Source organism: Cryptomeria japonica, chromosome 4 (genome assembly GCF_030272615.1).
Source record: "Cryptomeria japonica chromosome 4, Sugi_1.0, whole genome shotgun sequence".
Taxonomy (NCBI): Eukaryota; Viridiplantae; Streptophyta; class Pinopsida; order Cupressales; family Cupressaceae; genus Cryptomeria; species Cryptomeria japonica.
Window position 1 is genome coordinate 660,529,470 of NC_081408.1, and position 27,433 is coordinate 660,556,902.

At 38.7% G+C, this 27,433-nt stretch overlaps 1 pseudogene; it reads left to right on the top strand.

The window, feature by feature from the left end:
* The window catches only part of LOC131875308 (clathrin heavy chain 2-like), a 78,090-nt pseudogene that overhangs the window by 44,836 nt on the left and 5,821 nt on the right, over window positions 1–27,433 (top strand).

The following is a 27,433-nucleotide window of genomic DNA, read 5'->3' on the forward strand; positions in this document are numbered from 1 at the left end:
GACACTTGGTAATGTTGAAGACATCATGTGGACACTTTACTTTGAATTAATAATCATTGGTATATTTTCATTTGCATATTTTCTTTTACCGGCAAATAGGTCCAGGTTATCTAGGGTTACACCGGCAGGTTTATCTTTTCCAGATCAGCATGGCACGCTATGGAGATAATTTATTATTATTGTAAATGCATTAAGCCGACATGTTCAATCGGTTATTGCATCGGATATTGTATTATTTGTAAAAAACATTTATTGTAATATCTTGTAGAGCCGACCTACTAAAATTGGTCTTAGGGTATGGTATAAATGTAAGATCTTATTTGTAAGATCAAGTGTGGAATGTGAAAAATATTTAAGGAAGGATATATGTGAGATCAAGAAAGGATATACACGAAGACATCATTTGAAGGTGAAGTTAGGTTTCTGTAGAAGCATATCAGCATTACACCGGTACTGAATCCAGCATATGAAGATGCTATTTTGTGCAGTACATTCTCATTGGATTTAACCATCCAACTGTAGTCAGTGTGACTCCCATTTGTGATTGAGCAATGAGCTCTAGGCTGTTGGCCTTTCTGCATGTGCAGACCCCTCTTTGTACACTTACTATCTACAGTAGTATCATCTGATTAAGGGTAAGGTTTCCCACCATGGTTTTTCCCCTTACAGGGTTTCCACATACAATTATTGGTGTCATGTGTTGTGGATGACTTTGTGCTTATGTTTCATGCATTAATTCTTACCGGTACAACAATTTTCTATTAACATTGTTTACCGACATACTTAACTGTCTTATCGGTGTTAAGCATTAAGTTGGTTAATAAGTTTTCAGTTTGAATTTATTTGACAATTGATTCACCCCCCCCCTCTCAGTTATCTCTGGGACCTACATTGACATCATGCATAAGGTATGGCTCTCAACTCTTTTATTCTGTTAGTGTTTTTAGGATTATCGAGATGTCTTTCACTTGGGTATTAAGTTTTTCTAGATGTTCTTTTTAGCAATTTTTTGGTTTCGAAAAATTTCATGAGTATCTTTTGTTCTATTGTATTTGTTATCCACGCTGGACATCTCTGTCTTGTGAAGCTGTACATGGTTGCAGTATAGAGAAACAATGTAGTTGTTGTTAATGAGGCTTTGAATGAAATTTATGTAGAAGAGGAAGAATATGATAGGCTTTGAGAATCAATAGATATGCACGATAACTTTTATTAGATAGGGCTTGCTTAGAGGGTGAGAGGAACTTCTCTATTATTTCTTTTATTTAAGTTAAAGTGGGATGTAATTTAGAATTTGAATAGTTTTCTAATGATCTTCAATTTCAATTGGATTGAGAAACATGAACTTCTTTAATTCCCCTGTATTGCTGCTTTCATTTACAAGAAAGTAGGAAGATGGAGGTAGTCTGTTGTGTTGGTTCCCAAAACTACAAATTGGAAACCAAAGAGTTTTGTCACTTCTCTTGGTGGTTTCAAATCAGTTATGGCCAACGAACGGGAATGATCACCAGATTAAATTCCCCTACACTTTAGGCTTCACTAAATCAAGGTGGGTGAACCTATACTTGAAACCTAAATCTATCAATTAAAGGATTTTCTATAGTGAATTTTCAAAAAACTAGTGACCCTTCGAGGAGGCAAATGATTCTTGAATTCTGTCTGGTTATATTTATTGCTGGCTGAAAATTATGAAATGCTTACTTATAATTTTTTATGAAGTTGTGCCTAAATAAATTAAAAGTATGATTCCTTCATGAAGATTGCTTCTAAAAATACCTGATTTAATTATATCAGATCAACAACAGACCAGTGCCTTCATCCCTTACTGATTTCATACTATTTCAAGTTGAAATATCCTATGTATAATCATGGAGACAATTTTAATAACTTGTTTTCAAAACAAGACCATCACATCAAAAGCATCTATATGGATTGTAACTAAAATATAAAATGAAGTTAGTCTTATTGAATTTTAACTTTTCTCTGAAAGACCAATAAGACAATTCAAAACTTGCCAAGCAACCTTTCAAATTGATGCTGAAACTAGAAATTAGTCTCAATCACAATAGCATAAGATAGCACATTGACGCAATCTAATAAAATAGATTTATCACATGGAACTAATCAATCAATTGAAAATCATATACCATTCAAAATGAAGAAGACTTGAAATTTATATTGAAAATAGATAATCAAACCAGTTGATTTCAATATGTATCATCCATCAACTTTGATATTTCTAGAAAACAAACTGCATAAGTACTGTATAAAATTGTATTAGTAAGATCATAAAACTTGAGGTATCTCCACCACTTATTCTAAAAGATCCTCCCTTTATAGATAATGATTTAGTTTGAAAGTGAAAGGGCATACCCTTTCATTAAAACTAAAACTAACAAAAACTAACTAAAAACTAACTTCCTAAAAATTGTCTTTACATTATGAATATATTATAAAAACATAGAAAAACATGACTATGGGCTCCAAGTTAGACATCATGTCTAGTCTCCCAGCATCTTTCCACACTTCTGGATATGCTCCAAGTACTTCTCTAACTTATATGTATCAGCATCGTGGATGATATCCCTGACAATGACTTCCAGTTTGACAAAGTTTTCCATCTGTTTCACATTCTCTTTCAATTCAATTCCATCAATTTGGGCAATATCAAGGGAGACATTAAGAAGACTACGACATTCTGAGATCGATACATCTTTATCCTTTATCTCATCCTTTTGATCAATTAACTTTGGGAAACCATGTTGAACAATGTGTTTAAATTCATTATATTCAAATTGTAATTGTTCATCAAATTTATTGTGTTTAGCTAGCAACCTCTTTATTTTTTCAATTTCTTTTGTTTCTGCTTTGGCCATTGTTTTATCATACAACCTTGTTCCCAATTTGTTTGAAATTTTGTTGTGTAAAACTGCATTGTCCATGTTCTTTTAAAATATTGTCCAGAATTCTTTCAGAAAGCCATGTAAAACCTCAAATCTTTTAGTTAGTAATACAACAGGAGTATATGCCCTCACACTTTGCATATGTTTTAATATCCTTTTATTTTCTTGCTACAACTCGTATTTTTTCTTCCATTGAGAGCTATCCAGAGTAAGAACCATTGGCACTTATTGCCCACTTCTCCTTAGTGTTTCTTCATACAATGCCTTGTACTAGTTCCTCTCCCTCACTACTTTGACCATCTGTGCTTTATTGAATTTTGAAATATCCACTCTAATATCAGCAGAAACAATTGGATCAATTTCACCATTTAGTTTCATCATATGGTTAATGGCCTTGTCAACATCAATGATCTTTGGTCTCTTGTTGGGAGGCTACAGATCCCATAACAACAAAGCTTCCTCATCTTGATAAAATCATAAACCAATAAATACATCATTTACACCTTGTATAGCCAATTTGAATTCCTTGTTTTGTGAATGTAATAAACTATCAAAGATAAAATAAGCACTGAGGTCCTATCCGGGAAACAAAATCACCCTAGCCTTTGTAAGCAGTTGCCTCCCCTTTTGAGGGGTCATTATGGTTACCTTTGCATCAATTTCCTCTTTTAATTTCTTTAATAACTCGACCTCATTATCAGGCGTTATGTTGGGAATAGATTCCCTCAATTTCTTCCCTTTAAAATTGTACAAGAATGATTTTAATTCTTTGGAATGAATAAAAACATCATCAACAACAAAAGCAGAAGACTCCTCTAACTGAGAGCCAACATGAACTTCTAATGCTATCTCTATTTGGCCCTTCATGTCTGGATCTTCTTCCTTCTCTGGCACTTGGCATCTAGAGACAACTGCATTCTCATCAGATTCACTTTTCACCTCCTCCTCCTCGGTTTCAATTTCCTGGAGTCTTTGTCTCTTTTCTTCTAGTTCATTATTTAGTTGATCAATTACCTCTTGGGCCTCTGCATCCTTCGTGTTCCTGAAGATATCTTCAGCCTCATACTGACATGCAGATAACCTCCCAAGTTCTGCTTCTTCTTGCAAGAGTGAATGTATCCTTCAGGATCATATTTTTTCCTAGCATAATGATCAAACAAATTGTATTCTTCTATCAACTTCTTATCAATTATTTCATAAGATTTGGTTGACACTATTGTGAAATCACCAAAACTCGGTGTCCCAGGCAGGAAGGCTTGCTTACGTATATCTACAAAATGTTTAGCATTGGACACACTCAATTGCCTCACAATATCTAGATAAGCTATTCTGTCTGGTACTAGTTTTGGCAGCGTGTAGGGGCTCCCCTCAAATCCATATACTCTAAAACATGTAAAATCCTTATTCACAAACCAGTCCCCCCAGTTATGATCAACAATATGTCTTTCATCATCATCCCTGGGTCTTAGGAACCTCTTATTCTTGTCAAAGATAAACCCTTCACATGAAATCCCATACATTTGGTACAATGGCATCACAATAAGTTCTTCAAACTTAATATAGTTGGACCTCATATATTAAGAATCCCAAAGAGATGTCCACAATTGGATGGGATGCTCCTCACCTTCCCTGTTCTTGGTATTTAATTTTATGCCCTTAGGCCAAAAACCCTTTACATGTCTATAAAATAACACTATATGCATCAATAGTGAATAAAATTTGAAATTGGGATGAGTATCATCCCTAAGGTTTAAAAAACCTTTGTGCGACCTCTCCACCAGATATGTTGAATAGTCAAAAGGCCTAGGTTCATACATTTGTATATCACAGGATAACAACAGTGGCCCAGTGCTTGCCAAATCAGGTACCTCCACCCCTCCTACTTGCCCACACGACATATATGTGTAGTGCAAGTAGTTTCTGAACAAATCAATGTTGAATGGTGGCCCGTCTTCCTCTGTTAATTTTCCTGCCTGCCTCTTGTGAATGGTAATTTTCCAGCCGGTATATGTAGTGTCCATTCTATGGTAATCTTCCTCCAACTCCTTAAAGGACAAGAGCTTATCAGGACTGTGGTCTAAATTGAAAACCTCATTTATGGTACCTGCAAAAAATCTAATAAATGCTTCCCCATTGGGAGTTGAATGCACCTCTTCACCGAATTATAATTCCTCACCAAAACCTCTAGCAATCTTATGTTTGCAAAAACATTGGGGACTGTTAGCTTACCTAAATTTGTCATCGGAGGATTGCAGAGTGACATCTCCTTGCTCCTCCTCAAATAGTGGAACATAAATAGTTAATGTCCCCTTACCTTGGTCCAAACATCTCCGACCTCTCTGTACTTGTCTTCTAATTGGTCTCTCCCCAACACGTGCTTCTTTGACCTTCTGGATTTTGGGTCAGGTGCTTGCACTTGGTCTATCATGTCTTGGTTTAACCTCCTGACTGGAGGCACCTCTTCATTTTTTTCTTTCTTCGCCTTAGAGTCAAGGCTATGTGCTGCCCTCTTCTTTCCTCTTGAACTCGAAGCTTCCATTTCTGCAATGACAATCCTCTTCTCTATTTTTCAAAGGTGCAATGTATTCTATCTGTGTATTCTTCTTTCACCAACGCAGTATTTAGACAAGGAAATTTCTAGTTCCGTCGTATTCTTTTGCAATAATGAACTTCTCATAAAATTTGCCTCGTGTGAACCATAGATTCATCTACTACAAGTATTAAATAGAATATTTTTAAAAATTTTGGTTTTGAATTCTGATATGATAATGGCTTGTCGGCATATGTCTCCCCGATGAATATTTTCCTTTTGGTACTCTTTGAACAACCCTTTATTTGCTTTGACATCTTACTTTCTCTTATTGGGATACCCTAAGCCAATGACTCCTTTTCCTCCTCATCAGTATATCTCAAACTGATATTCTCATCGGGCGTTGGGTTAGCTCATTTAGCATTATCACGATAGGCATTGTTTCCTCGATGGGCTTCACCATCAACATAGCTCTTCCCGATGCAACTAGTTTCATTGCCATGAGTCTTCCCGATAGTGTCTTCGCTCTGCTCAATCAGTTTGCTCCTTCATCGGGTACCGGGGTAATCCAAAATGAAACATATTGATAAGCAAAGTCTTCCCGATAGAGTATGTTCCATCAGTATATATTTCATCAATGATTTCTTCGGGTGTCGGCATGGCTCAAAGTAACACATACCAATATCTTTGGTTATACTGATGGACTCTTCTTTTCACCACTCTTATCAGTATAAGTCTTACCGATAGCCTCATCGGCTATCAGCAAGACAATTCTCCATTGTTTCCACTAGTGTTTACTATGTCGATGGGTCATATTAGTATAGTTTTTGCCAATGTATCAATTCTCCTCAACTTTGCTCCTTGATCGATATAACTTATGCTAATGAGTACAACTCTAGATTGCTACGCTCTCTCATCGGTATATAGTATCCTGATGCAAAATTGGTCTTTGTTAGTTTAAGTGTCCTCATCAGTATAACTTATATCGATAATGTGAAATTTCAATCATTTTCAACTCCTTATTTAAGATACAAAAATTGATAATGGATTTAATACAATCTGAACAAAAACTCTGTTCTACATGGGAGCTTTACCCTTTCTGATAATTGTTGGTGTAAATAAATATTCATTATGGATATTATTACACTTTACTTAAGTTAACTTAGGACAATGCTTAATGATCCAGTTGATCATATTTTTCATCTTGATAGAATACAGTTTATTTCTATCATCTATTTTGTTCTCTCTTATTTGTGCTTTCCATTGCCTCTTGATCTTGGCAAAATCTCACATGGTATCAAAGCCATTGGGGCTTCATTGATTGGTTTTTGGAGACATCATGGAAGGCTTCTATTTTCGGATCTGAGGAACTGCACTTTTTGGAGGCATCTTGGAGTGTTTTCGAACTCACCATTGCATCTGGGAGGCCGTTTCTATAAAAATCGAGTATAAATTCGACCTATTTTGGCGAAAATCGATTTTTGGGTGTGGAGGAAATTTTCTGCCCAATTCGGGTAATACAGTACGGAATTTTCAGATTTTTTTCAAAATTTTTTTTTTTTTTTTGAAAATTATTTTCCAGTTTGAAAATTAAAAAAATTATTTTGAAAATTATTTTTGGGATCCATACCTTCTGCCCAGTCAGCATTTTCTTTGGAAAATTTTAGACCCCTCTCCGTTGAGCAGTTTGGATTTTTGGGTCAACTTTGGAGGCCCATAACTTGCTCAATTTTGCTCCTTTTTGGGTGCAATTTTTTTTCTGATTTGGGCTAATTTTTCGTGCTCTTCGCAGTGGTGTGGTTATTTTCTGGTTTTGGTGCACAAGGTTTTCAGAATTTTTAATTCTCTCAGCTGTACGTGTCTAATCCTCAATTCTGCAACTTCAAAGGCCTCGTTTGAGCTCATACGACCTCCTTTTTAGGTGCCATTTTTTTTTTAAGTGCATGTTTTTTCATCTACTTTCATAATCTATGATCAAATTTCAGAGATTTTAAGTAGAAATTGTACTTTCAGATATTGGTCTTATTTGGCCTATTTGGTACTTGTAAATTGCTTGGATCTTAGTTTAGATCTCTTGCATTATTAGTTTGAGTCTCTTTTGTCCTTATTAAGGCAGTTGTAAAATTGAAATTAGAAGTCCACTTTGTCATTTTTTGCAAGTGGCCCATTGTACATGCACTAAGTATAAAGTGCCAAATCATCACTTTTGGGGGGGTTCTTTGATTGAGTGAATTTGGGGGGATGCCTTGTGTGATTGTGCCTCTCTTTCCTTGTGCTCTTTCATTTTTGTTACAATGAGTCCTCATAAATTTCCACCTTTAACTCCACATAATTATGCATCATGGAAAATTAAAGTGTGGAGCAAATTAATGGAAAAAGGTCTCACGCATTACATAGATGGAACAATAGTAGCACCACCTAATCCTAAGGCTGATCCTAATGCTCAGTTAGAATGGCTCACTAAGAATTGCATGGCTCTTGGAACTTTGCACAAGTATGTATCAGATGACCTCATCTTTCATATTGAAAAGTGTACTACAATCAAAGATGCTTGGGATATGTTTCAGAAATTGTATGGTCAAGTTGATGAAATCAGAGGTTATAAGATTGACAATGAGCTCACCAACTTGGATCCCAAGAGTTTTGATACAATCCAAGATTATGTCACCAAAGCAAATGAGCTAAGAGCAAAACTTAAGGATTGTGGAATTGACAAAAAGGATGCTCAGTTGATATTCAAATTGTTGGACAAGCTTGCACGAGAATATGCAGCATTTGTGTCTAGCTTCCAAACTCATCATTTGATAGTGGGGAGTTCCTATGTTATGCCTTCATTTGATGCTTTCACAGAAATGTTGATATTGGAACTGTAGTCACACAAATATGTCCAGCTTAATTAAATAAATATTCGCTATTTATTTGATTAAAAATCCACTAGCCACTAGTTAATTAAATTAATATTTAATTAATTCATCTCCAAACATTCTTCTATTAATTAAATAAATTATTCAATTTATTTTAATTAATTCATTAAATCAAATTCCAAATCAATTAAATAAATAAAATCTATTTATTTAATTAAATCCCCTTTTCCTCTTTTAAATAAATTAAATAAAAATATTTATTTAAATCATTATCCCCCCCACTTGCATTTTCCTACAAATACAACTTGCACACATTTATTGAAATAAATGAATTTTTATTTTAATAAAATCCTATTTTCCCTCACCCACCAAATCTACTTGCAAAATCTAATCCCCTTCTAGATTCTTCTAACCCCTTCCCAATTAGCCTAATCCATCTCCTAATTATTGTCACATTTCTAAGCAAAATGGAGTCACTTCTCAAAGACTCCAAAGTCTTTAAAAAGCATTTAATGCTTTGTGTGTTCAACAAATTAACCCCCAAAGTCTTCCAAGACCACTAATGGCTCTTACATGACCATTTATGGCTCTTACATAACCATTTATGGTTATTTCAAATTTGTCCCCCCAAACATTTATTGTTTTGACCATATTCATCCATTTCACATTTGCACAAGAGTTTATCCATTGGATAAAAACTTTATTCTTTGAATAAAGATTTTATTCATTCAACCAACCTTGACTCTAAAATCCCAAGGTCATATCAGACATTTAATGCTTATTCCCTCCCCTCTCAACCTATCTCACATTGACACTTGTCATCCTGGGATTGGGTTGAAAGCCCTCACATGGATTTGAAATCATTCAATCCTGACCCTTGTTGAGATTGCTCAATCTCAACCATCCATTTCTCCATTTTTCCTATAAATAGAGCCCATTTCTTCATAATCCAGATCCTGAAAACTTGTATGCATTTAAGCTATAGGCATTTTTAGAGAGCATTTTTAGCATAAGCATTCTAATATCTTGTTATTTTGGTTAAAATATATCATTTTAGCATCAATAGCATAGCATTAGCTTTTCATTTCACATTTAGAGCTATACTACAATCTCAATCCTCCATAAGAACCATTGTGCAAAAAGCTGCTGAGAGCTACACTATTTTGGAACTTGGAGAGGAGAGGAACAAGGGAGAAAGAAACTAAGAGCATGTTAGGAGGTATTTGGAGATGCCTCATCATGTTTGCTTTGATAATTAAATATGCTTGCATGTTTTTAGTGTCTCTCTTGGTATGCCTTTTTAGATTAGTTTTTGATTGACTAACACTAACGGTTTCGTGTCTTTTGTGTTATTTATCATTTGCTAACCTTGTGCCATTTAGGAGGGCATCATTTGGTGAACCCGGCGTGAATCCAATCACCAAAAACATATCATTTTTTTTGTACCTAACATGTTTGATTGTTGAAAGTGTCACACAGGTTGCACTTTAGCGCTATTGAACACGTTCTAGCGCTACTGACACTTTTTCTTTTAGCGCTATTGTTCTTACAATAGCGCTATTGTAAAAGTTTCAGCGCTTTTGCCACTATTCTAGCACTTTGGTTCTTCTTCTAGCGCTATTGAAGATATTTTAGCGCTTTTGCCTCTCTGGCTTTACCCCTTCTTTCAGCACTTCTATGTGAAATAGCGCTTCTGTTTAAAACGCAGACTAGCGCTATTGTAATAGAGTGTCGTCCAAATCGCCTTGTAACCACAAAAATGGAAATTCTTAGGCTTGTGGAAGCCCCCCTTGAACATCGATTTTACTAACATGTTTTTGTTTGTGCAGGTTAAAAACTCACCATAAAAATCTCAAACTTGTCCTTTGGTGCTTAAGAACTTGAAAAACACAAAATTGTATTGCTTTCTAGTTAGGATTCATCTTTATTTTGGTGCTTAAAATAAACACACAAAGTTTCTTTCCTTGCATCAAACTTAAAAATCACAAGCCACACTTCAATTTTGGGCAAATAAAAAGAACAAACCACTTGTTTTTTATTTTTGCAAACAAATTTTACTTCAAGCAAAAACGTGTTTTTCATTAAGTTGACCAGGATTTTTGAATTCTAGATTACAAAACACATTGCCTTTGAAGTTAAAAAGAACACCATGGCTGTTGGAGCAACATCTCCAAATAGTTAGATCACATTTGCAAATGATGGATTAAAAAGAACAAGTGTTTTACGTGTTTGGCACGCTTGTGCAAAAAGTCAGTCGAGTGGTCCTATCTCTAACACACACTATCCTCTCCCTTGGCTTTCGTGGTCCTAGGTGCAAGAGAAAAGTGTTAGTAACACTCAAAATTTTATCTTTTTAAGAGAGGCCTGCCAAGGGATCGATAGTCTTGGGAATGACCTCGAGCGGTAAATCCTTCGAGCCGCTATAGAAATCAGGTGAGAGCGAAAGCTATAGCCTTGGGTATAGCTGTTCCTACAGTGTAACTGGCCGAAAGGACAAATGGGCCCCACCACCAGTTACAAGGCTCTTAAGTGAGTCACTGCAGAATGAACTTATGTCCAAAAACATCGAACATGACTGAACACCTTTAAATAGTAGCCCACTCGTTCTATTGATTGAGAATATTTGCAATATAATTTAGTGCAAGAGCATAGATGGTTTTGCTCCCAAGATACTCACCATACATATTTCCTTGAGTAGAAACATAGCTTTTTGAAAAGTCACTTGTGGCTTGATAAAAGTGGTGACTCCCCCATCATAGGGATCATCTATTTGTTATGCTTGTGCAAGACTTAGTATATCACATCCTTACCTACCACGGTGGGATTCATAAGGTATGTAGTACCAAAGTCGAAGAAATATCAAGATGTGGGCTAAATTTATCACAACTGGCCATTTGACCTTAGGGATAAAAAGTGTTTGAAGTGTGTTCGTTTTAAAGACCTAGTGCAAATTGAGCTGACTTCAGGCTTTGGAAATACACCTTAAAATACATCTAAAGGAAGGGTCATATACAAGTCCAAGGATTGGGTTGATCTAGACCCATACTCATTTGTGCCTTTGGGGGCAACATTCTTGTGTTTGTGTGCTTGCTTTGTTTTCTTGTCAAAGAAAAATCAGAAAATCAATCCCAAAAACAAAGTATTCATCCAACATTTTTCAAAACAAACAAACATATCAAAAACAAAGTGCAAACAACAAAGAGTCAAAATCTTTATGACCATTCTTCACATCTTGCGAAAGAAGAAGCATCATCAGAATATCAACTTGAAAAGAAGACCATTGAGCTCAAAAGCTTTGATCAAAAAGAGGAAATTCTTCTATATTAATAGACAAATCTTTGTCTCGCATAGAGTCTTTCTACATCGTATGCGTCTCTACCTTCAAGGCAAAACAAACGAATTTGATTTCGAATCATTGAACCGCAGAGCTTTTATGCAATATAGAGCTCTGAGTTATCACAAAAACCAAGGAGGAAAGATTAATCCCAACTTCTTCCCAAACGTCTGCATCACCTACAACATAGCTCGAGAAATACCTCCAACACCTGAAAGGGAAGAGGTAGCGTTTGTCCCATTTGTGACACAGAGTTTTTATTAAAGTTGAAAACATTTTCATCCATCATCTCACTCATACATCATCACTTCATCATCAATCCATCCCAACTCTCAAAACATTAAGAGGTTCTTGTCCTGAGTTCCCTTTTAGATATTGCTTGAATCAAACACATCACATCACTTTTTAGATTGTTTCTACATCTAGGATAAGCTCATCCTAAGAAATACATCTACACAGGTTAAAACTAGTTCATGAGTGAATCCTCTCATTGCTAGGTAGTCCAATCTGTAACACATCTTAGATCTCTCTACACCTCATCACATCAAAACTTATCAAACAAACAAGCAATTCAAAAGAAGGAATTTCGGCTACATCTACCTTAAAAGTGCTAGAGATCTAAGTGCAACACAATCCACCAATCATCAATTTCTCATTTCATCAAAAACTCATCATCATTTTCACTCAACTTCAACAAAGACTCATAAACAAAATGGCCCAAACCTGATCACAGTCCAGGCAACGAGAAATAGAAAGGGAAGAAGAAGAAGAGGAAAATCTCCATGAATTTCAAGAAGCACTTGGAGGAAATGTAGATGATGAAAACCCAAGTACTCCCACTCCTGCAACAATAGAAAGGGCTCAGTATAACCCTCTCTTTAACAGATTGTTTGACGAAATACTCAGGAGCAATGTGGATGCTCACTTCTTAAGACTCGCTCAAGAAGGAGCAAAACTCCCATCTGACTTTGATCTTGCCCAATTAAGACAAGCATCAAAAAGACAAAGTTGCCATGAAGAGGAAAGAGGTAGAGATCCCATCAGATATAACATTCCTCGAGGTAACCCACCACCTCCTCCTCCAAATGAAATGGAGATGTTGCGGCAACAAGTCAAGAATCTCGCCCAATAGCTTCATAGTGGTGTCAAGACTAACCAATTCTCCCTCAATGACATCTGTCCCTATCCTTTTGATAGGAATCTTTATATGCCACCCTTTACACGAGGATTCAAAACACCCAAATTTGAAAAATATAGAGGAAAGGGAGATCCCCGTGATCATGTCAGAGAATTTCATTCTGCTTGTCTCGAAGTAGCATATGAAGACACATACCTAATGCGCCTTTTTCCCCAAAGCTTGGGAGGACCAACCACGTCATGGTTTTCTTGACTATCAGGTGGCATTCGAACATTTGAGGAACTCATCCAGAAATTCCTCACTCATTACTCTCATAACATTGAATGCGACATCACCATGGCTAATCTACGCAACACCAAACAAAAACCAGGTGAACTATTCTCAGTATTCCTGCAACGATGGCGCCAAATGTCTAGCAGATGTTCTCTTCAGTTACCTGAATGAGAACTAGTGGAAATATTCATTTCCAACTTAAACAAAGAAATGGAATTTCACCTGGATGTCAAAGACACAGACTCTTTTAATGATATGATCACCAAGGGTTTAAAATGTGAACGGGCACTCATCAAGAAAGGACTCATCAAAATCTTTAATGAACCAAAAGATGGTCCTCGCCCACACTTCAATAGCGATAAACCAAGCTTCTGGAATAAAAACAAGAATATCGTCAATGATGGGGTTGTGGATGCCCGGACTATCCAAAATGCACAACCTGTGGTTCGATTTGCAGGACAAAATCCTCCACCTCAAAACAACACAAATGTTCCTTCCAATCAAGGTCGCATCACATCTCACAATGAACCAAGACCTTGTCAGCAAAAACAGAAACACACATACACTCCCTTAGGGGAACCCATTGAAACAGTATTGCGACAGCTCATTTCTCAAAATTTGGTCACTCTACCTAAACTATCAAACTATGAGCCTCAGGTCAAACCGGCATGGTGGAGAGATACTAAACACTGTGAATTCCATCAAGGGAGAGGACACAAGACAAGTAATTGTCACCAATTGAAAGATCTCATTCAAAATCTTATTGACCAAGGAGAAATTGAAATTGAAGGACATGACCCAAAAACAACAAATAATGATCATCTGATGTTCAAAAATCCACTTCCATCACAAGATCAAAGGGGTCCTTCCACTTCCAGGTGAGGCCCTGATACCACTGATTATATGCAGGCTGCGTATAATTACACTGTAAATCATCTGTATGATGCCAGTGAACAAGTTGCAACCATAACCTTCAAAAATCCCAACTCAAATTGCAATGTTGTTACGTGTCGCGGCAAAATTACCATCAAGGCAGCTCCACAAGGCACCACCTCCATCCCAAAGCAGTACAATCTTGTGGAACAATTAGACAAAACCCCTGTGCTTATATCCATTTTAGAGCTATTGCGTCTATTACCCTCTCATAAAACTATCTTCGATCAAGCACTCCAAGAGGTGTCAGTCCTTGCAAATCTGAATACAGACCAATTTCAAGCCATGGTTGGAAGTCTCAAGTCATCACCTTGTCTCACTTTTTCCGAAAGTGACAACTCTTCCTTCCAACAACCTCATAATGCCTCACTCCACATCGAAGGATTTATTAACCAGCATAGGATCAAGCGAGTCTTGATCGATAATGGAGCAGGCCTAAATATTTGTACACTGCAATTGGTCACAACATTGGGATATGCGGTAGAATCAGTGGATCCTCATCAGAAGATCACAATCAAAGCCTATGACGATGCGGAGCGTTCATCCAAAGGAGCTATGGTACTATCAATCCAAGTGGGCCCCGTGGTAAAGCACATCATCTGTCAGGTTTTGGACCTTCCTCTGCCCTACAATCTATCATTAGGGAGACCTTGGATACATGCCATGCAAGCCGTTCCATCTACCTACCATCAATGTATCAAGTTCCCACATAATGGTGTAGAGATCACAATTTTGGGCAATGCAAACCCCTTTGCGTACTGCCATAATATTAGCCATCAACCAGAGATTACCGTTCCTAATAATAGAGAAGCCATTTCTTCCACATCATCTATAAGTCTCGCCTCTCTTGCCCATTCAAACATCACTATACCCAAGCAAGAAAAGCTTAAGATGAAGATAGCAAAGGAAGGTCCTAGGGAATACAACTTGAGTCAACTCTTTTGTGTGGGACAAATGCCCACTTCTCCTAGAACGCATGGTAAACCATAGCAGGTACTCCCGCAACCACTAAACATACCAGCATGTGCTTTGATGCCTTTCGTTCTTGGAAAGAGTCAAGAGGAAGAAACACAAGATGAGGACTTGGCGGAATGGATCTATAAAGATCCCATCACCACTGATATATTGCGAGTTACACTTCCTATGGAACAGTATGGCAAAGGTCTCCTCATTATGCAAAGAATGGGGTATGATGGTCAAAGTGCTTTGGGATATTGCAAACAAGGACGACATGAACCTCTAGTATCAGAATTCAAGCCCAAAGGTAATACAGGCCTAGGCTTTGAAAAAGAGATCTTTCCTAAACTCAAGTTCAAAGGAAAACCCAACAAACCATTTTGTCCACCTACTGCAAAGTGGACACCTTTCATAATCAAAGCACCCTCAAGCACCATCCCAACTACCCCACTGAGGCTCACAACCCCAACGCAACCATCACCAAAGCCATTTAATGAACCCATAAACCCACCAGTAGCACCACTCGCAAGAACCACTGTATTAGAACTTGCAGTAGCATCTATGGCACCGACAGTTCTAGCAGAAGCCACTGAGTCAACATTACCGATACTCCCTATACCAAATCCTTTAATCCCCATCAACCACCCTGCAACACCGATTATTACAAAGGTACATCAACCAATCACACCTGCAGTGTTTAACTCAAAGGACATCCCAGTATGGTATAGTAACCGGATGCTGGAAAGTGATTTAGAGACCGACTCACATGAATGGGAATTTGATTCTGTACAGCTTAACACTTCAGATGAGGAAGACACATCACCACCTCCACCACGCAAAGACATCCCTGTTTACGGAGAAGCATAGATAAAGACCACTTGGGTTCCTGAGCTGGAAACGTCTTCCATAGACCCTACATCTCATCCTACGCCTAATTCTGACAGGGAGAGTACCATCAACGACCTTCACCATAATGTCTTAACCCTCACTGATACATCTAATGCACTTAACCTAATCAATGAAGTAATGCCCATTATCCACCCTGAACTCATTGAATGGAACCAACCAAATCCCCCATGTCTTGACTTCTTCCAAAACGATGAGGCCATCATTGACTTTTTGGAATTAAGGGATAACCTACCAAGCAGGGATCACAAAGCTGGATTCGCCATTGAACTTAATAGTGCAACATACTTTGGGGTGGATGCCAAACCTTTCAGCTGCAAAAATATAACAATAAAACATGGATCTTCTAGTGAAAACCACACCGTGGCATTGTTTGATCCAACAAAAGTAAAAAGAAAGAGCGTATGCAATGGTGAAAACCTCTCTGAGGCGCCTGAGGATGAAGGGTTTGACATTCTCCCTGATAGTACACAATAGGAACGATCAATGATTCTCATCGAGGAAACCAAAGAATACAATGTGGGGACTCTTGAAAATCCTCATCTCATACATCTGGCATCTCTTCTCACTCCAGAGGAACAGCCTAAATTTATAGAGTTCTTCCAAAAGCGTTAGATCAACTTCGCATGGTCATATGCAGACATGCCTGGGCTTGATCCTGATTTAGTCATGCATCACCTCATTGTAGCAAAAGGAGCCAAACCTGTCAAGCAAAAACTTCGTAAGATGCATCCTCAGATTGTAGTGCTAGTCAAAATAGAACTTAAGAAACTCCTAGATGTTGGTTTCATTAGACCAATTGATTATGCAGAATGGATCTCCAATATTGTGCCTGTCGACAAACCAAAAGGGGGCATCTGCATTTGTACTGACTTCAGAGATCTAAATAAGGCCTGTCCTAAGGATGACTTCCCCCTACCAAATATCGACATCATAGTGGATCTAATAGCGAGACATGCCATGCTTTCACTCATGGATGGCTTTTCAAGATACAATCAGATAAAGATCGCACCAAAAGATCAACATAAGACAACCTTCACATGTCCATGGGGCACATATTGTTAGAATGTAATGCCTTTCGGTCTCAAGAATGCAGGAGCGACCTATCAAAGAGCAATGACCACCATCTTCCATGACATGATGCATACCATGATGGAAGATTATGTGGATGACTTACTAGCAAAATCACTCACCAGAGAAGGACATCTCCACATCTTAGATAAGATATTTGATAGACTGGAACAATACCATGTTTGACTCAACCCAAAGAAATGTGTCTTTGGAGTAACCTCCGGGAAACTTCTAGGATATATTGTTTCAAGCAAAGGTATTGAGGTCGACCCAGCAAAGGTAAAAGAAATCACGGACATGCCACCTCCAAAGAATATCAGTCAGCTAAGAACATTACAAGGGCGGCTTCAATCCATCCGAAGATTCATTGCACAACTGGCTGATAAGTGTCACCCATTCACACACCTGCTACACAAAAACATCTGCTTTGAATGGGATACCCGATGCCAACAAGCATTTCAGATGCTTAAAAACTATCTCATGAATCCACCATTGCTAATGCCACTAGATCCAAGAAGACCATTGTTACTCTATATCTCGGCAACAAGTACAGCATTAGGTGTATTACTGGCACAACATAATGCAGAAGGAAAAGAGTGTGTTGTTTACTACATCTCTCGCACACTGGTGGGCTATGAACTCAATTACACACCTATTGAGCGAGCTTGCCTAGCAGTGATCTTAGCAGCCACGAAATTGAGGCACTATCTGTTGACACACAAGGTACAACTCATTGCAAAGATTGATCCACTCAAGTATTTACTCAGCAAAGCAGCATTGACAGGTCGCTTGGCCAAATGGGTGATGATTCTAAGTGAATTTGACATTGAGTACGTGGACTGTAAAGCTATCAAAGGACAAGTTATTGTAGATCAGTTGGCCGATGCACCTCTCATAGGTGATCATCCTCGCATTTCCAATTTTCCAGATGAAGAGATATTCATGATCACAACAACACAACCATGGAAATTATACTTTGATGGTTCATACACTAGGCACGGCTCGGGGGTAGGCATTCTGTTTATCACACCTCAGGGTGATAGCATCCCGAAGTCTTACAGGCTCACATTTCCATGCACTATCAACATAGCAGAGTATGAAGCCTTGATCACAAGACTCAGGTTAGCCGTACAATGGAAATTACTAGAACTGCAAGTATATGGCGACTCCCAACTGGTCATTCGATAAGCAACAAATGAATATCAGACCAAGGATGATAAACTCATGCCATATAAGCAAATGGTGGACACTTTAAAGACATCATTTACTACTATCACTTTTGAGCAGATACCAAGAGATCAGAATCGAGCTACTGATGCTATGGCTACCATCGCATCTCCCCTAGATCTTCCACAAAATTCAACATGCTATGAGTTCTTGGTAGAACAGCTTTGGATCCCCACTTATGATATCCCCGAATCCAAGATGATATGTTGCCTTGTCGGTTCCGAATCCCCATGGTATGGTGAGTTCTACACCTATCTCCACGATCATACCCTTCCTCCCAACCAATCGAATAACCAACGAAAAACCTTCATTCGCCAAACTGCTCGATATACCATTATTGTCGAAACCCTATACCGACGCGGTCTTGATGGTGCTCTCCTTCGATGTCTGGAACAAGATGAGATAACAAAGGCTTTGGAAGAGGTACACAAAGGCATTTGTGGGATTCATTCAAGTGGTCCATCACTAGCCAAGAAACTCTTGCGAGCTGGATATTATTGGCCATCTATGGAAAAGGATTCCTACTACTTTGTCAGAAAATGCAAGAAATGTCAAGTTCATGGTGACCTGATACATGCACCGGCCTAGGAACTGCAACCAATCACGACACCATGGCCTTTTTGTCAATGGGGTCTTGACCTTGTGGGTAAAATCCATCCATCTTCATCTAATGGCCATAAGTTCATTATCACCGCCACCGAATATTTCACCAAGTGGATCGAAGTTGTTCCACTTACCCAAGTCATCGGCAAGCAGATCGCCTCATTCATCCTCAACTACATCATCTACCGGTATGGTGTGCCCATGACCATCATCACGGATAACAGTCTTCCTTTCAAAAATCAGGATGTTCTTGAACTCTGTGAGAAATTTCACATCCAACATCGCTTTTCCACCCCCTATTACCCACAAGGCAATGGTCAGGCTGAAGCATCCAATAAAAACATATTGAGAATCCTCAAAAAGATAGTCAATGAGGCTGGCCATGATTGGCATGTCCAACTAAATCTAGCGCTATGGGCATATCGAACTAGCATTCGAACCCCTACAGGTGCAACTCCTTATTCATTGGTCTATGGTGCAGAAGCTATCTTGCCTATTGAGGTCAAGATACCATCATTACAGGTTTCCTTGCACAATCTGATCGATGACGAAGCCTACAGAGTATCCCGTATTTAGGACTTAGAGTTACTCGATGAGAAGCGGCAAGCTGCATACAATCATCTCAAAGCCTATCAGCAGTGCATGAGCAGAAGCTACAATCACCGAGTTAGACCTCGTACATTTGAGGTAGGTGATCTTGTTCTCTGAGAGAATCCTTGCAACCAACCAAACAGAGAACATCAAGGCAAGTTTGAATCAAACTGGCTGGGCCCATATGTTGTCACCGCTGTATTCAGGTCCGGGGCATATCAGTTGGCTACATCAGAAGGAGAACTACTTGTAGATCCAATCAACAACATGCACCTAAAATAGTTTTACACCTAAGCTGTATAGAGCATCAGGCTCCCCTGCATACTAGAAAATACCAAAAACATTCAGAAAAATGTCCTGAAGAAATACAAAAACATTCAAAAAAAGTAAAGAAAAATCATGCATCCAAACGGTGAACAAACACTCCGGTGGCACCTTGGGTAAGTACGATGGTGAAAACCTGGCAAATAGGCGCCACTCATAAAGACTATGGCTCCATTGTCTTTCAGACTTGTTGTGATCACATCTACTTCATACACACATCTATCCATCTGAAACCATGGCTTGTTATTCATCTGCAATTAAGATAGTACTCCATGCATCTTGCATCCCGCTTTTTCATAGTCATGTCTAAAAAAACTGGGGGCAATACCCTTAACCTATTGATGGAAGTGGATTCTACATTGTCTTGTGATTCATTAAAGTTCTTCATTTAAAACTATCTCACAAAAATACCAAAAACATTCAAAAACAATTCAAAATCCAAAAACATCGATAAACCATTGAAAAATCACACAAAAACATGGCAACACTTTGTACATACTCATCCGCGCAGATACAAAAGAAGCATTGGCAAAATACTCACACAATGACCATTTATCAATTGACCACGCAATCAACATCAACACTCAAAACTGTCTTCAACAAGGATGCATCCTTCCTTACCAAAACAAAGACAAAAGTGACGTTTTCTTTGACAAGAAAATTATGTTAAGCTATCAAATAATTGGTTGGTTTGTGAGTATAATCATTCGTTTATCTGTATCGAGATCTTTCAGCATTATTTTGTATTGTTTGCGCATTATTTTCGATGAAGTTCTGGGGCATGTACTAATGGTGTCTACGTAGGAAGTTCACCAAGCTACGTGATCTTATGCAAAATGCAGTTATAGATCATTATGGCTTGCTGACTATAGTGTATACCTCGACCATATGGGTATGAACCATTACCAAGGATCCATATTCTTTATTCTTTATGTATATACTGTTTGTTTGCAGGTACAATGCTCATTCTTTGGTTCCTCCTACCTCATCCAAACTAGATAAAGGTTTTTATCTCTTAGTACGGTATGCACTTGTCTCAGGATATGATCAGCCTAAGATCAAGGAGGATGATCCAAGTCATGCATGAATAGAGATAATCCTTGTCTGTTCTGCAAGCAATACTCTGGTCAACTTGACCCTTATATCAAGTCATTTGTATTAACTTGCTATATTAAAATCCATGAAAGGAATACTCAGGTCATCTTGAATCATTATGTCAAGATGCTTGTATTCTCTTCCAACATTTTAAAGCTCAATGATGAAAATAGAGCACTATGGATCGTCATTTCATCTCATCTATTTATATATTGCATTCCATTGCATATCACCCATCCGTTTGCTCATTCATATATAGGCTTTTATATGCAAAATGGGAAAATTAAGCTGGTCTTGGATACAATCACGATCGAGTACTCTGATACATCATCAATGCATCATGCAAAGTCTTACAAGACCTTGCATTCCTCATGCTCATATCATCCTTACATTTAGTTGCATCTTGCATTAAACATTCATGTCATTTTTAACTTTGCATATAGTTCATTTTCTTGACATTTAGTTTTCATTAATCATTTTGTATCATTGCATCAATCATAAATAATTAGATTCATTCATGGGATCAAATTGTCTATGATTATATTAAGCCATTTACTATGCATTCCTTTAAGTGTCAGTTATCCATTATCATTTTATTATCCTTTATCATTTATTATATATATATATATACATTCATTTATCCATTCATTTAGTGAAAAAGTGCATTCATTCATCCATTAACTAAGTATCTTATTATGCTCATTTTAGGATTCATTCACATTACATTCATTATCCTCTTTTTTAAATTGCATTAAGGTGCAGTTATTAAAAAACCATAAGTTATAATATCATCACATTATCATTTTTACTTAACATCATATTTAACGCATTTAGAATCATAAATCCACTTGTTTATAACACAGTGGTTCATACCATTTTATATATATCCATTATGCATAAGCATTCATTTAGGCATTATCATATAAACATTTGTACTTTACATTTTGTTTATCCATATTACATTCATCTAAAAATATCTAGATGCATATCCGTACATAACATTATTCATTCCACCATTGCATTAACATCATCAAATAAATCATATCATCATTATATTGCAATAGGAAACACCAAAATCCTGTTCATAAATCATCATAAGCATACATCATCATCATAGGCATTACATACATAAAAGCATTACATCAACAAAATCAAACAAATCATACATACATAAACCTGCATTCATATGTCAGTATCCAGCATCATAAAACATCATAAACACATGCATATAAGAAATATTTCATCACTGCATACATGTACACATATCCATCTAAGCAATCAATCATCATCCTGCATAAACATCCATACATAATCAAATGCATATCATCAAAATATGGGATCTCCTCATATATCTCATCTCATATATCAGAGTACAATGAAGTCTACAAAATCGGCTACCAAGAGCCATCCAAGATACAGTCCATAAAATAAAGATACAAATACATCCATGCATGAATGCTCTCTCAAACGCCGCTCTGGCCAGATGTTGTCCCAACACCTCCACCTACTCCACCACTGTTTCCTGCACCACCTGATCCATCTCTCTGTGGAGGCCTCATCAAACCACCACTCCCTCCTGCATCCCCTGATCTCTCCCACCTCAAAGGACCCATCACTCCCCCACTGCTCTGCATCCTCTGCGATCGCTCTGATCGAGTCTGCCGCATCTGCGTATAACTAAGAGCTCGCTGGCTCACTGGCACCACCTACTCATACAAACCTTGCCAGTACTCTATCTCAGCCTATGCTCGCCCAAACTGCCTCATAACCTCCTCTGTAGGCCCCTATGCTCCTACTCCAACCCGGACTCTCTCCTGCAGCTCCGCCAATCTCTCCACTGCAGTATCTCTCTCCCGTAGCACCACTGTCAGCTCTGACTCTCATGCAAATAGCTGCACATCCCTAGCTGCCACCTCTGCCTCCAAATCCTCTATCCGCGTCTGCAAGCGCACTATAATGTGGTCCTGCAGATCTCTAGTGGCTCCCTCCCCGGTGTCCATAGCTGCCTCCCCTACACCACCCTCTCCAGTAGTCCCCTCCCACTTAGCTGAACTCCTCTCGGTATCAATGGTCCCTGTGAGATCTATAGAGGCAGTCCACCTCTCCCTCTCCACTGACTCCGCATCCCCAATCCTCCTCCACCTCCACCACCTCCTCCATCTCCTCCTCCACCACCTCCTCCATCTCCTCCATCTCCTCCACCTCCACCTCCTCCTCCTCCATCTCCTTGACCTCCTTCCCTCCTCCGTCTCCATCCCCTCTCATCCTCAAACGCTGGGATCGGCTCTGCTGGATCCGATATCTGTAGGATCGGGTGCACCGTCCGATATTGCGTGTACTCATCTGTAACCCCTGCATCAACGACCCTCGGTCGTAGGTCCCATGGCCTCGCCTGCAGTGTCCAAAACTCTACTAGTGCCTGATCATAAGGTAGCACTGGACCCCATGCATACCTCTCTCAAATCACCCGTGCATACTCCCTGATCCGCTAGGCAGTCCCTGCTACCGTCCGAACTGCCTCATCACTCTCCCGGGCACCTGTCTCTCTACATGGTACGAGGTCCTCCCAATGAGGAATCGAGTCATAAACACATACGGTAGTGCCTCTGCGTCATCATCCCATGGCTCACACTCCAAGTATGGCCGCCATATCACTGCATCTAGGTCATCCAATGCCCGCCGCCACCACTCTAACTTCCCCAAGTGGGGCTGACTCATCATACCACTGTACATAAACATGTACGGCTGGTCCACTGCACAGAATCTTAGACTCACCGGTTGAGTCATTGGTAGGTGCTCCCAAGCCCAAATGTGTAGCAGTGTCATGCCCACTGTTAAGGAACCCCTCCCCCAGTACACTACCTCATGAAGCTCCTGATACATGTGTGCTAGCACGCATGGCCCCCATGCAAATCGGGTCCCCTCGGTCATCATCATTTCGATAACCTGTCCCCATCCCACCGCCAACCCATGTGACTACTAGTCTGGACACAACAGTCCTCCCACCATCCCTAACAAAACTACTGGAAGTGGCTCATACAGTGCCGCTATATCCTCCCATGCGATCGAGCCATCATCAATGAACACATCCTCATCAAAAATCCTCTGCACTGCCACAGTCCCCCAGGATCTATCGTATGTGACCAGCTCTCCTCGAATCAGAATCCATAGGATGCACCACACATCCTCCAAGGTCACGGTCATCTCCCCCTGTGCCAAATGGAAGGTGCACGTCTCACTGTGCCACCGCTCTGTTAATGTTGTAATCAATCCGTGATTCATACAAATCACGGGCATGTGCATCACCTCGTATAACCCAGTTGCGGCAATGCAGTCTATCTGCGCCTGAGTCAATCAGTCCTGCAACCCCTGTGTCGTAGGATGCCGCTCGCGTAACTGCAACACGCGCAGATCCTCCTGCACATCGACATTCATCAATCACTATCAGTTGTTTTGTTTTCAAACTTTCTTAAGTTTAAACCTAGACTATCAATAGATACTTTGATCAAGTATCTTCGGGTCTCAACAAGTAAGCAATCATGGCCACCTAGACTTCAACAGGCATTTATCCTAAACAAATGACCTAAGTCTCATCAGGCTGCTATGGTTTAAAACAACTCCCACTTCACATCGCCAACCATCCATCATTAGGCATCGGGAGATTTTCTTCATCCAAACTGGGGCATTTCTTTATCCTAACACAAAAGCGCTATTTAACCAGCAAAAGCGCTAGTTTTCAACAATAGCGCTACATCCTAACAATAGCGATCAATCAGCTATACAACAGTGCTACAACTACAAAAGAGCTAAAACCCCTATACAATAGTGCTATTTTAACACAAAAGCGCTCAATTAACCTAGCAATAGCGCTCCTTAATCAATAGCGCTAAAACTTTCATACAATAGCGCTAATGCAGGGTAAAAGCGCTCAAACCAGGGGACAATAGTGCCATTGCGGCACAATAGCGCTAATTCATGGAGCAAAAGCGCCAAAACCAAAGTTCCAGCGCTCTAGCTCCGACTTGAGTTAGACTCAGCTAAAAACCTATCCAAAATGCATAAAACTTAAGTTTTCGAATTTGCGTACCACTGGTCCATAGTCATCTGGGTGCTGGAACCATCGGACTCGCTCGAATCTGTGCTCGGTGATCGGAATCGACATCGTAGCTACTGCTCGCTCCTCCAAATGTCACTATCAGAGCTCTCATTTTTAACTGGTCGCGGTCACAAATGATCTTGTTTTCACTCCTTTCACCCCATTTATACCCTTCACCATCATTGTAACCTTTCCCCGTTCACCACCGTGGTCCCCGTGAACTTCCCGAGCCCCCCATTTCTCCATGCTTCCTCTGTTTTCTTCTATTTTTCACCCGTATGGCTAACTTATTCTCTTCTACCACCCTGCCAATTTTCATTCTTTTTCGAGAGATCGCCCGATTTTTCAAAAATTTTCGGCCCATCTCTCGAGGGGGCATACCACCCATTAAATTTATATTTTATGGGGCATTTCTTCACACCAGTTTTTCTTTCTTTGAAATGACGCGATAAACCGCACTGTCTGAAAGAGGGGCAAATGTAGTCACACAAATCTGTCTAGCTTAATTAAATAAATATTCGCTATTTATTTGATTAAAAATCTACTAGCCACTAGTTAATTAAATTAATATTTAATTAATTCATCTCCAAACATTCTTCTATTAATTAAATAAATTATTCAATTTATTTTAATTAATTCATTAAATCAAATTCCAAATCAATTAAATAAATAAAATCTATTTATTTAATTAAATCCCCTTTTCCTCTTTTAAATAAATTAAATAAAAATATTTATTTAAATCATTATCCCCCCCCACTTGCATTTTCCTACAAATACAACTTGCACACATTTATTGAAATAAATGAATTTTTATTTTTAATAAAATCCTATTTTCCCTCACCCACCAAATCCACTTGCAAAATCTAATCCCCTTCTAGATTCTTCTAACCCCTTCCTAATTAGCCTAATCCATCTCCTAATTATTGTCACATTCCTAAGCAAAATGGAGTCACTTCTCAAAGACTCCAAAGTCTTTAAAAAGCATTTAATGCTTTGTGTGTTCAACAAATTAACCCCCAAAGTCTTCCAAGACCACTAATGGCTCTTACATGACCATTTATGGCTCTTACATAACCATTTATGGTTATTTCAAACTTGTCCCCCCAAACATTTATTGTTTTGACCATATTCATCCATTTCACATTTGCACAAGAGTTTATCCATTGGATAAAAGCTTTATTCTTTGAATAAAGATTTTATTCATTCAACCAACCTTGACTCTAAAATCCCAAGGTCATATCAGGCATTTAATGCTTATTCCCTCCCCTCTCAACCTATCTCACATTGACACTTGTCATCCTGGGATTGGGTTGAAAGCCCTCACATGGATTTGAAATCATTCAATCCTAACCTTTATTGAGATTGCTCAATCTCAACCATCCATTGCTCCATTTTTTCTATAAATAGAGCCCATTTCTTCATAATCCAGATCCTGAAAACTTGTATGCATTTAAGCTATAGGCATTTTTAGAGAGCATTTTTAGCATAAGCATTCTAATATCTTGTTATTTTGGTTAAAATATATCATTTTAGCATCAATAGCATAGCATTAGCTTTTCATTTCACATTTAGAGCTATACTACAATCTCAATCCTCCATAAGCATCCATAGTGCAAAAAACTGCTAAGAGCTACACTATTTTGGAACTTGGAGAGGAGAGGAACAAGGGAGAAAGAAACTAAGAGCATGTTAGGAGGTATTTGGAGATGCGTCATCATGTTTACTTTGATAGTTAAATATGCTTGCATGTTTTTAGTGTCTCTCTTGGTATGCCTTTTTAGATTAGTTTTTGATTGACTAACACTAACGGTTTCGTGTCTTTTGTGTTGTTTATCATTTGCTAACCTTGTGCCATTTAGGAGGACATTAGGAACAATCTAAGTTGTTGAACATGGGGTTTCTCAAGTCTTCAAAATCCAAGGCTTTGGTGGCTAATAAAGGGAATTAAGGAAGTCAAGGCAAAGATTTTAACAAGAAGAAGAAGCAATCTAAGTCACAACCACAACAGGAAAAAGGACAATCATCCTCTCCATCACAAGGTGATATTTCATCCTCTTCCAAGAAGGGGACACCACCTAAGAAGGATAAGCCAACTTGTGCATATTGCATGAAGTATGGTCATGATGAGAATTGATGCCACACAAAGCAAGTTGATGAGTTAACTAATCTTCTTAAGAAAAACAACATCAACTTGCCATCCACCTACACAAAGAAGGATTCATCTCCTTCCTCTTCTACACAGTATAAGGGAAAAGGGCAAGCATTTGTGGCTACAACAAGTTCTTCACAGTAGTGGATACTTGACTCAGGTGCCTCATATCACATGGGTTCTACAAAGGAGCAGTTTTCTTCATTGGGGCCATCTAAGGTACCTCACATTTATATAGGTGATAATACACAAGTAGAGGTTGAAGGGAAAGGTTCATTTGACATGGATGATGGAAAATTTGAGAATGTTATCTATGTTCCTAACTTGTCTACCAACCTTCTCTCTATCTACCAAATCACTCACTATGGGAATGGGAAAAAGGTTGAGTTTACACCAGATTCAGTTGTGGTAAAGGAACTTGATGATGATGCCTTGGTGG